At 41.1% G+C, this 10391-nt stretch overlaps 1 long non-coding RNA gene across 6 annotated transcripts; it reads right to left on the bottom strand.

Annotated features, from left to right (window-relative positions):
- Positions 1 to 458: 458 nt before the first annotated feature.
- On the bottom strand, positions 459 to 9190 carry LOC139589152 (uncharacterized). Of its 6 annotated transcripts, XR_011678951.1 has the most exons (4): positions 8952 to 9189; positions 8660 to 8839; positions 4539 to 4872; positions 459 to 3005 (listed from the first exon to the last, which is right to left on the bottom strand). It is a non-coding gene; the product is annotated as an uncharacterized lncRNA (long non-coding RNA). The 6 variants fall into 6 exon arrangements; XR_011678953.1 differs by having other exon boundaries at positions 459 to 4872; positions 8660 to 8868; positions 8952 to 9190; XR_011678954.1 differs by having other exon boundaries at positions 459 to 4872; positions 8660 to 8835; positions 8952 to 9188.
- Positions 9191 to 10391: the final 1201 nt, after the last annotated feature.

Genomic DNA, 10391 nt, shown 5'->3' on the forward strand with positions numbered 1-10391 from the left:
AAATATTTAATATAATTCATTGCAGTAGAAAAGAAATATTACCAGAGATATGTGTGAAAGAAAGCTAGAATGATTCAGACCCAGGGTGATGAGGGATTCATAGTAGACTCCTTGTTATTTTCTGGGCCAACACTTGTAATTTCCAGCTTTTTTTTTTCCAATTCTGTTTCCAGCTACCCTGCAAGCAAAAGGAGTGAGCATGCTGGCTGAGGGGACAGAGGCAGACTGGAAGAGACGGAGGCAGACTGATTGTCAGGAAGGTATCTGCATATGAAATGGCACCAGGGAACCAGAACATTTTCCAGAAGAGAAGAGACAGGGGGAATGCTGCAGGGACACTGTTTTCCTTGGATGAGCTGGCCAGAATTTCGCTCTTTTGTTTGAGATATGCTCTCCTCTTTGTGCTTTGCTTTCCTGTCTCATTGAGAGGGGTAAGAAGGAAAATATTTGCACACGGCTTGATAGTAAATAATTTTTTTTATTCATATACACATACAAGAAAAAGAAACATAGTTGAGGCCCCAAGCTAATAAGAGAAGTGCAGTGATATATCTATTTACAATGCAACATTTGGTGGAAGATCATCCCACGAAAGTATAGCTTCCCCAGAGGAAGTGTTTTTTTCTCTCTTGTGATTTCCTGTAGGCTCTTCTAGTCTTGGAGCTATAAGAGAAAAGGCTTTCAAAGGAGTACAAAAGAAATCATTGAATCATAGAATGGCTTGGGTTGGAAGGGATCTTTATGACAATTTAATTTCTAAATCCCCTACCATGGGCAGGGGTGCCACCCATTAGATCTGGTTAAATGAGAAATAGCATGTCTGTCAAATGTAATGCCATTTGTCTTGTAATCACTGTATTCAGGAGCTTTCTTTGCTTTCTAAAACTCTCTTCTGGGTTCAGCTTTTTGAGGGAATGAAATTGTTAGGAAGATCCAAAATGATTAGGTCATCTACATTTCCTTGAGCCTTTTGCTTTGCCACCTTGCGGCACGTCTGCAGTGTGGTGAGACAGTGAAGAGTGGGTGGCACAAGTAGAACAAGACTCACAAGTATGGTACAACAGGATGGCTTTTGCTTGTTTGCTTCCAGTTGCAAGATATTAAACAAACAGATTTTGGGGCTGCTGTTACACATTAAACACAGCACTCACCACTCTTCATATGAATCCAGTGTTTATCTAACACAGCATTTGGCTCAGGCAAACACTCTGAACAGTCTGAATGAGACAGCCTGCTGAATTATTATCTATTCTGATGCTCTAGGAGCAAACTCCTTTGATGCAGAGGCATGTCATGATGTTTTCTCACCTACAGTATTTGTATTCAGGTATTTTTATTACTCCCATTTGGTCTTCACTCAAAGTTCATCCCCTTTCTCTTATTTTGGTACTGATCAGAACTAATGTTTTTCAAAAGTTTCTCCTTCAACCCTTTCTGAACAATTTCTGAAGAGACATGACCATCAAATCCTATGAGCAAGAATAAATATTTTTTAACAGACTATAGGTAGATGCTAACATGTTAGCATGTTAATGTGTTGCAAAACTATGCAGGGGTTTACCTCATGGTCAAAAGATTTAAAAGAAAATATTTTTCTAGTTGCTTCATAATGCCATTACTGAGAAGGGCTTTGGTGACAAGCACAATTTATAGAATCAGTCAGGTACAAGAAGTTTTTCCAGGAGATTCCACGTTGTGGTTCAGGAGAACCACCTTCCTCATGGCAGTGCAGACAAACTCTGTTGGTAATGCTGTTAATAGATATTTTTCATTAGCAATGGCTGGAATAGGTTTGACTTTTATGTGGTCACTCTGATTTCTTGCAGTGCTTCTCTGATGCATGGCTCTGTTAACATGCTGAAATGTGAAAGAAGGGGAAACATACAGTATTGTGTGTTTCCAGTGTGGTCTCCTACATAGAAAGGTCTTCTGCAGTGCCAAGGATGCCTGTCACTTGTGTCTGCCATTGACAATGTGCCAAGTCCCTGATATTGTGCTGAGCTGATCTCTGGGGAGAATGGGGAGCACTCAGGGCTGAAAAGTGGATGTAAATGTTGGGACAGTCGGGATTGTGGAAAAGAATTTGACTGCTGCAAACAGAACTGAAACATCACCCTACCTTTGACACATCCATTTTAGAGGATGTGGGGAACATTTGCAGCACGTCTGAATCTGGTAATCTTTTCCAAACCTTTTGTTTTATTCTGCATTTTCATGTTTAAAACTGATTTCTTCTGCAGGAGTGGTTTGGGGACAGCTTGCACTCCAGTGATAGCAGTCCCTGTTGGTATTTAGCTATAATCAGTTTTTAGGTGCTTAAAGAAGGGGGCAACAGTCCCCTTCTTCTACAGTGTAGACTTCGAGTGTGAAGCAATGAAACACTTTGTGGCTGAAGGTGGAAGAAGGAGTTAACACACACCGAGGAAGTATTACTCTGTTGAGTTCTAAGGTGCAAAGGGAATAGTTGTATCATACATCTCTTCATTCACTCTTCCTGTTGTATAAAATGCCCTAACTCCTTCTCTCCTTTTTGGGAAGTATAAAAAGAAGAGCAGCAAATTACTAAAACAGCCCTAGTGCACTAAATAAATAACAAAAAGTCCCAAATCAAAACAAAAATCCAACAACAACCAAACCAAAACAAACACACAAACAAAAAAACCACCCCAAAATCCAAACCAAGCCAAACTAAAGAATCCCCACCAAAATCAAACCAAACCAAAAAACCCAAACCAACAAAAAACCAGCAAAACAAAACAAAAAAACCTAAGACCCCAAACCAACCAACCAACCAACCAAAAAAGTAAAAATCTAACATACTAGGATTGTTAGGATATTTTATGCTGCCTGCCTTAACATTATGAATACCAATTCTTTCTGAGTACATAGAGGAAGGCTGGTTACCTTCTTGTTCAAGTAATTACACAAGAAGCTTTTTTGTTTGGCTGGATACTTAGGGTATTTCAGTCTTCCTATTTATAACAGAAGAGAGTCATACACAGATCCTGAGAATTCAATGAAAAAACAAAGGTTGGGGTGATGGCCTGTGTTGTAAATTAAATTTGGAGTACCCAAAAGAATGAAAGTCTTGAGAGAAGCAGAAAAGCTGAATAAGCACACTGATTTCAGTCAGTAAATTTGTTTCTCATAAACACAGTCTTTAATACACTTCTCAATAGGGAGGGATTTCACATTAATGTCCCTCATCCTACTGTTCCTGTGCTTTATTAGTATTACTAGTCAGCTGTGCTAATGCAGTAATTAATATCTTGTGTCCCTTGAGTCTGATCAAGCCTTTAGCACAGAGACTAAAACCTCCAAAACACAATTCTTCCCTTCTGCTTGGCCCAAATACAGTCCTTTCCCATATCATCAGAAAGACTAGCTCAGTCCTCCCTTAGGAATCTGGTCTTAGGGCTGTGTCCTCTTTCCCTGCAGCACTTTGCTTCCTACAGTGCTGGTGAGGTAAAGGTTATGTATCTCAGTGAACCAGTGTAGCTAGTGGCAAAAACCTTCTTCAATAGAAAAACTGTAAAGCTGACAATAGGATGATGCTCCTGCTGCCTTGTGAACAATAAAAGATTTGTTCATTCAGTGTCATGTATTTTAGTCAGAAGACTTTTTTTAAAATGAAGTAATTAAAATGGAGTAATTCCAACATGAAATTTCATTCAGAAATAGTGGTGTCCTTAGGAGACTTGTGGCTCCTAACCAAGGGTCATAATAGCAAAGAGGGTAACTGATCACAGAACTCAGGAGAAAGGTGGAACAGCCTGTGTTATCAGGCTGAGAAATTGAAAGGTGGAGTATCCATAACTGATAAGGAGTTGGCAGTTAGAGATTTGCCCTACTATTGCAACCTCTCACTACTTCTAAGATGAGGAACATTTTAATCAGGGGTTTTCAAGACATAATTAATTCATGGGCAAAACTTCTCTCTGAAGGACTACAGGCAGCTTGGGCAGATGGGTGAGGTTTTAGCATACACTGGGAAGAGAGAAGATGCCTCCTCCACACCAGGTTTAGTTGGGGCAGTGCTCTGCCTGAGCAGGGCTGGTGTGGAATGCTCTACCCCAGGTGGGAGAGACAGTGAAGAAGTGGTCCTTAGACAGCTGCAGCCATGGAAGAGAAACTCAAAATGAATAAGCAAGTAGAAAAGACATTTTCTGAAAGAAAACCACAGGTTCAGAAGAGGCAAGAAAAACTGAAGAAATAAGTGGAAAAGGCATATCTTCCTCAGCATTGGTATAGTGAACAGTAAGTAAGAGGAGAGAGCTATGTAATGAGCTCTGAATAAAGTCCAGGTTTGGCTTTGCCAATATCCTGTGTGTAGTAACACCCAAACAATTTCATCTTTCCTGTGGTTTTTTTCCCCATCACATTATGGTAATGTCTCTTGCTCCAGGTTTGCATGTGTCCTGGTTCCAGCCAGTATACTGTTAATTTTTGCAGTAACTGTAGTGTGGTGTAGGTGGAACACAGAGGTTATTCTATACCAACTCATGTCATTGCCAGGAGCAGGGGAAAGAAACTCTCACTTCCAGAGAGAAGGGCTTGCTCCTAGCGAAGAAAACGTGGTGGAGGGAGCTGTCCAGTCTTCTCTGTTTTTGGGGGTGTTTGTCCATGTGAATACTTTATTTTCTTATAGCCTTTGTTAATAATATTTTTGCCGTTACTATTTGTTTTCTTATCTCATTGATGTTTCCGGTAATTTGTTCTTATCTCATTCAGCCCATGACCTTTGCCTTCTGTGCCTCCAGTAGGAGCAGCATATGGTTGGGAGAGTCTCCACGGAGCCCTGAACGGGGAAGTACCATTCCTATGCCACAGCAGCATGGTTCCAGCACAGGAGAGCCTCAGGTTTCCTGGGGCCTACAGACACCATGACAATGAAATATTACCACACTGAAACAGAAGTAACAGAACAGAGGCCAGGTCCAAGCACAGGCCTGGAAAATGAAGGTAGTAGAGAAGAAAAACAAAAGATACCCAGAATCTTTTCTAGGAAGAAGGGGTGGTCATGGCCCCTGAAATGTCTGGATCTCCTTCTTTTGTCCATTCTTTCCTTCTTGTCATTCCCCTTGTATTGTACCTTCATTTTATAGTTATCAGCCAACATCCAGCAGCTGAAATCTACATGTGTTGTTCTCAACTAAGACTCTCACACTGCTAAAAACTACCTCTCTGTTTCCATGGAAATGAAAGCTAACAGCTATGACAATAAAATAGGAGAAAACCATCAAAAGAGAGCAGTTGAATACCTTTATCTTAGTTCTACTTTGTAGTAGCAAGAAGGCAAATACGTTCCATCTGGAGTAATTTCCAGGGGTGGATGTCAAAATTCTTTCCAAGAGTAACTACAGCTAGGCTCAAAATATCCTTGAGGAAATAGTTCTCTCTTTTCCTAATGGACAAACAGGTTTTTGGGCTCCTTTCCCATGTAGGTGTGAATGTCCCTGTTTGAGACTGGGCCTTTCAGACATTACATAGCAATGTCATACAGTATGTGACTTGACAGGACTATATCAATATGATCAGGAATAGATTCCTATATGAGATGCCTATCTCATCACATCACTTTCCCTCAAGAGCAACCTTCTTCCTAGGTGCAGAAGGAAGCAAAATGGCCTTTCCTGGCTTTGTGGGAATAGAGATTGAAATTAAATACCACCAAAATTAACAAGTAGGGTGTCTGACTTTTATTCCCACAACCATTCTCAGACGAAAATTAGATCAGGGAATAATAAAGCCTTTCAAGCTCCTTTAAAACAATTGCCTATACCATATGCCTGACCTTCCTTCTCCCATTTCCATGGAAACAGAGCAGAAAAAATGCAATAGAATGGGACAGAGGACAATTATGCCAAATACATGTAATAGTTCTCGCTGCAATTTCAGATGGGGTGCATTTTAAGGAAGGGGAAAGTTAAAATCTGATGGGTATCTGAAGGTGGATCATTCACCAATATAAATTTTCTGCAGCTAGTCAAATCTCTTTTTCTTTATCATTCACATCATGATAAACTTTATTGCACTGATGTGAGAGTGACTGAGCAGTGGAACATGAGGCCCACAGAGGTTGTAGAGTCTCCTTCCCTGGAGATATTAAACAATTTCTGGGTACAGTCCTATGTAATGTTGTCTAGAGGACTTTACTCTACTCTAGATGTCTAGGGGCTGTCTAGACCAGGGAGGTTGGTCCAGAGGACCTCCAAGGGCTCCTTTCAACTTTATCCATTCAGTGATTGATAAATCTCTTCAGCTTGCTTCTTGGTTGCACCAAAATTGGCCTTGTGGGACAAATGTATTATAACAGGCATAAATAAAGACCACAGCCTTAAAACACATCTCAGACACACTGGAAATAAGCCTGTCTATCTATTGGTGGGTCCATGCACTTTTGCAATACCTGTGCACTTCTGTGTTTCCACACAGGGTCAAGCCTGCACTGATAGCCTGCACTGATATAGCACTGATTTCAAATGCCAAATTCCATATAATTATCTTTGCTTTCTGGAGTGATACAAATGCTTTAATGAATTATATTAATCATTCTGGATGGTACTGCAGCTTAATGGGAACACAGCAACATTTTTCCTGTTGGTGAAATAAGCACAAATGACAATCTGTGTGTCCAACAACAATCCATGGGAGGCAGCAGGCTCTAGATTTTGGCTTCTGGTGCAAAAGACACTCAGCTTCCTCCTTTTTTTTTGGTAGAGAGATGAGGAGAAACTAGTGATCATGGGTTCACACACACTTGTTTATTTTGTGTCACTTACAGAAGCAACAAAAAATTCCAGAGCAGTCATTAATATACAGATGTAATATTTTAAATAGATCAAATTGACATTAGGAAAAAAAAAAGAAGGAAAACCCTTCCAGAACTTTTTTATGTCATCCTGGCATGGAGGCGGTCCTGCAGGTGCATGAGATCTGACATCTGCATGGTCTGACTATTGTGAAGGTCTGTTTGGGCTCAGAAGTTTGCATGTGGGAATCTTTGTCCTTTTTGCAAGTCAAACCAGTCAAGAGTTTTCCAATGAAACCTTCCTAAATTAGGTATATTCTCCAGACAAGCATATGATCTTACACAGAGGAAGAGGGGGACATGGACTGTTAGGACTTTACCCAACTGACTCTCACTCTCATGAAAGACTCCTTGAGCAAAAAGACCAGGTCGCCTTAAACAAAACTTTCGTAAGATGCTGTAATTCTTCATTTCAGCTGCTTCACAGCAACTTGGTACTCTCTTCTGTCCTTGCTATGGACCATTTGGTCAGAAAATACAGGAAAAAATGCCCTGAGGCCAGTAGCAGCCTCCAAGTCTCTTGTTAAAATACCCAGTATTACTCAGAAAAGGAGACTGAGGACTTAATGAGGAAAGGGGACATGAGATGCAGAGTCTTGGGGAAAGAAGAGCCATTTAAGGCTCTTACAAAGAAGAGTCTGCTGGCAGGAGGAGGAAGGGAGCAGGTCACTGAGTACAGTCTTGCAACATACTCATTGGGAAAATGCAAACAGAGTAAGTCAGGGGGAGCTGTGGTCTGCTTATGGATATTCTGGAAGCAGACAAACAGGCTGATTTAACTGGATAAGTTATTAACCATGAATTGCTTGTTCCACCTGGATGATTAAAAACTCTGTTTATCTTTGTAGCCCATTTTGTATTTCTTCACAGACTTGACAGGTAAATTCAGAACTGGTTACTTAGGTAAGGCATTTTGATAAAGGGACAAGGTAAATTAGTCAACTTGATTGCAGTGGCTTCCTGCCCAAGGGCATTTGACAAAGATTACGTTACACAAAGAAATAATTCAGATTTGCCTCTGAAACAACCACATGACTAGCTTTGACCCTTTATAAGAAACCTTGTCAGTTGCTTACCTGCACAATTAAAAGTCTGTATCTCACTTTGGCCTGAATAGACCTAGTTCAACTCCGCTTGAACTTTACTCAGAAAACTCTGAATTTAGACAAAGGGAAGCAGATGTATCTTTACTGACAAAGCTGAGATGTTTTTGCAAGTTTGATCTGAAGTGAAGAGAGCTGTTAAGTAAAGGTGTCCTTTCAGTCCAGCAAAGGAAAGTAGGAACTGCTGGCTAATTTATTTATCCTAATATTGCACAGAAAAAGAACTGCTGTCCTGGGAGAGCCCTACCTTTGGTGCTAGGAAACAGTCAGAACAAGGTTGGTTAAAAAAAAAAGAAGTTCAGCATTAAAATACGTCTCCTCTTCAAACTGTTTAGGAAAGCTTTGCTTTCTGCCCCATCTAACTGTGCAATAAAGTGAGATCACAGCAAATCAAAGAGATTTTTTCCTGGAAGCCAGGCCACCCAGAGGAGTCTGCTGCTTCCGAAAAAGGGAAGACAAAACTTTGCTCTTGGTCTGATTGCCATGGCTATCTGCTTCTACCCTGCTAGACCTGCCTATACGTCTGTGAGGGACAACTCCCCCCAGAACACCCCTTCAGATCCAGTTTGTACTCGAGGCTCTCCAGGTGGCCTTTCAGCCTGCATAGCTCTTGTTAGTCCTCCTCCTCCCATTATCACAACTCTCCTGTGCATTGGCCTCCTTTGTTATTGTACCCCACAATGACTGCAGAATTGAATATGTAGCTCCCACCACCGCCATTGCTACGATTTTTTTAATTGCTTACCAGAATATTTTAGGTGTGGTAACAAAGATTCTTCATGTATGAGAGGTGAGAGTGGGTGACTGATGTTAGCTCCCTTGCTTCTCAGCTTTCCCACTCTTTGCTCTATGCCCATATTTCAGTTAAATACCTTCTTGTTTCATGGGCCAACAGTGGTTTCCCAGTCACTTGTCTCCCAGCTGCCTAAGGAGGAAAGTGCAGGGAGTCCAGTACTGCAGGGAGGAAGGCTGATGTTCACCCTTTTGGGCTTTATTTTTCTTGCTCTTGGTTAATATTCAGGTGCTTCAGTACTTACCTTCAGACCTAGATGGTGGTGTCTCTGCTCTGTTGTAGGGGAGCATGAACCTCTTTACCATGGATGGTTCAGGTCCACTCCTGTGGGAAAGGGGTATCCTGAAGTGGGTTCTGTGCTGCAGAGTGAGGCTGCTCATGGCCCAGTAAGTGACTCTGCAATTGTGCCTTGCACATGATTCTGGGAACCTATGACATCCCCTTTCTAAGAAAATTCTCAGATAAAAGTTCTGGCTTTCTTCCAATGACCTGAAATTAATCCACCAAAACTTCAAAGAAGGCATACAGAGGAGTGAGGTAGGGTAAAGCTGAGGGTGCTTTTGCTTGACTCTATTTTTGAAGTCATGTGGCTTTTTTTCAGGAAATCCTTTGGGTCTTTTGAGGAGAGAGTTGGCTACTTACAGAGAGAGTCCTGCTCATCCCTGGATCTCAGGATCCTAGGAGCTGTTTCCAGAGCTGTCTCTTTGTCCCTGAGACCAGCTCAGTTCTAATCCCTCTGTGGTGCAGTGTCTCCAGACTGATGTGGTGCAGTGTGGGGTGGTCCTGCTGGGAGGTGGCACCAGCGATGCCATGCTCAGGAATCACAGCTATCGGACTATGGTGAATGTGGGTGTGGGGCCATCTCCTTAAAGAGATGTAACTGCAGCCATATTACTTTGACTTTTCTGCTTATGAGCTCAGGAATGTAACCTTGGAAATGCTGTTCAGTTTTCCAAATATTACCTTTTGCTTCCAAACATTCATCAGTAATCTTATCAGCAGTGCTGTACAGTTTTGCAGTGAGAGAGATTGCCAAAATTGTTTTAGTTGGGTTGTGACTCAAAAGATCTGGTGCCTGTCCCACACTCTGCTGCTAAGATCATCTGCAACTGTGAGTAAATCCCTTTTGGCTGTAATGCAGTGAAGTGAACTAACAGCAAAGTGAGGGGATTTAATGTTTTGCTTGTTCAGATGCAGTAATTATTATGCCCCCATAACATGATAAGGAGTAATACAGAGAGTGAAAACCACAGATAAGGTCTGCAAAGCTTCAGCATAGCACCAGGGAACACAGGAAAAGAAGACACAACCTTCTAGAAAGTTCCATCTAGTCTTTCAGCTACCTGGGGCCTGTTGAAATGTTTTAGCATTCATCAGATCATGCTAATATTTAAATTTATTTATGAAAAAGCTGTATAGTTATATGGCTGTAATTATAAACATAGGTTGCAGTTTTAAGATAGTTTAAACCTCAATAGTTTGTACATGCATGTAGCTCTACACAAGCATAACTGGAGAATTGCACACTCTCTCAGATGTGTATATCTGTTTCTTTCTGTTTTAAAGGAGTGAAGACCAGGATAATATTCTACATAGTCTAGTATAATAAAGGTCTCAACTGAAAAAAACCAAACAAACACAAAATAAGCTCAAGTTTAACTCTCTGCCTTTCTAAAGGTGGTAG

This window comes from Agelaius tricolor, unplaced genomic scaffold (genome assembly GCF_023055355.1).
Source record: "Agelaius tricolor isolate 1412-34295 unplaced genomic scaffold, bAgeTri1.0.p SCAF_4, whole genome shotgun sequence".
NCBI lineage: Eukaryota > Metazoa > Chordata > Aves > Passeriformes > Icteridae > Agelaius > Agelaius tricolor.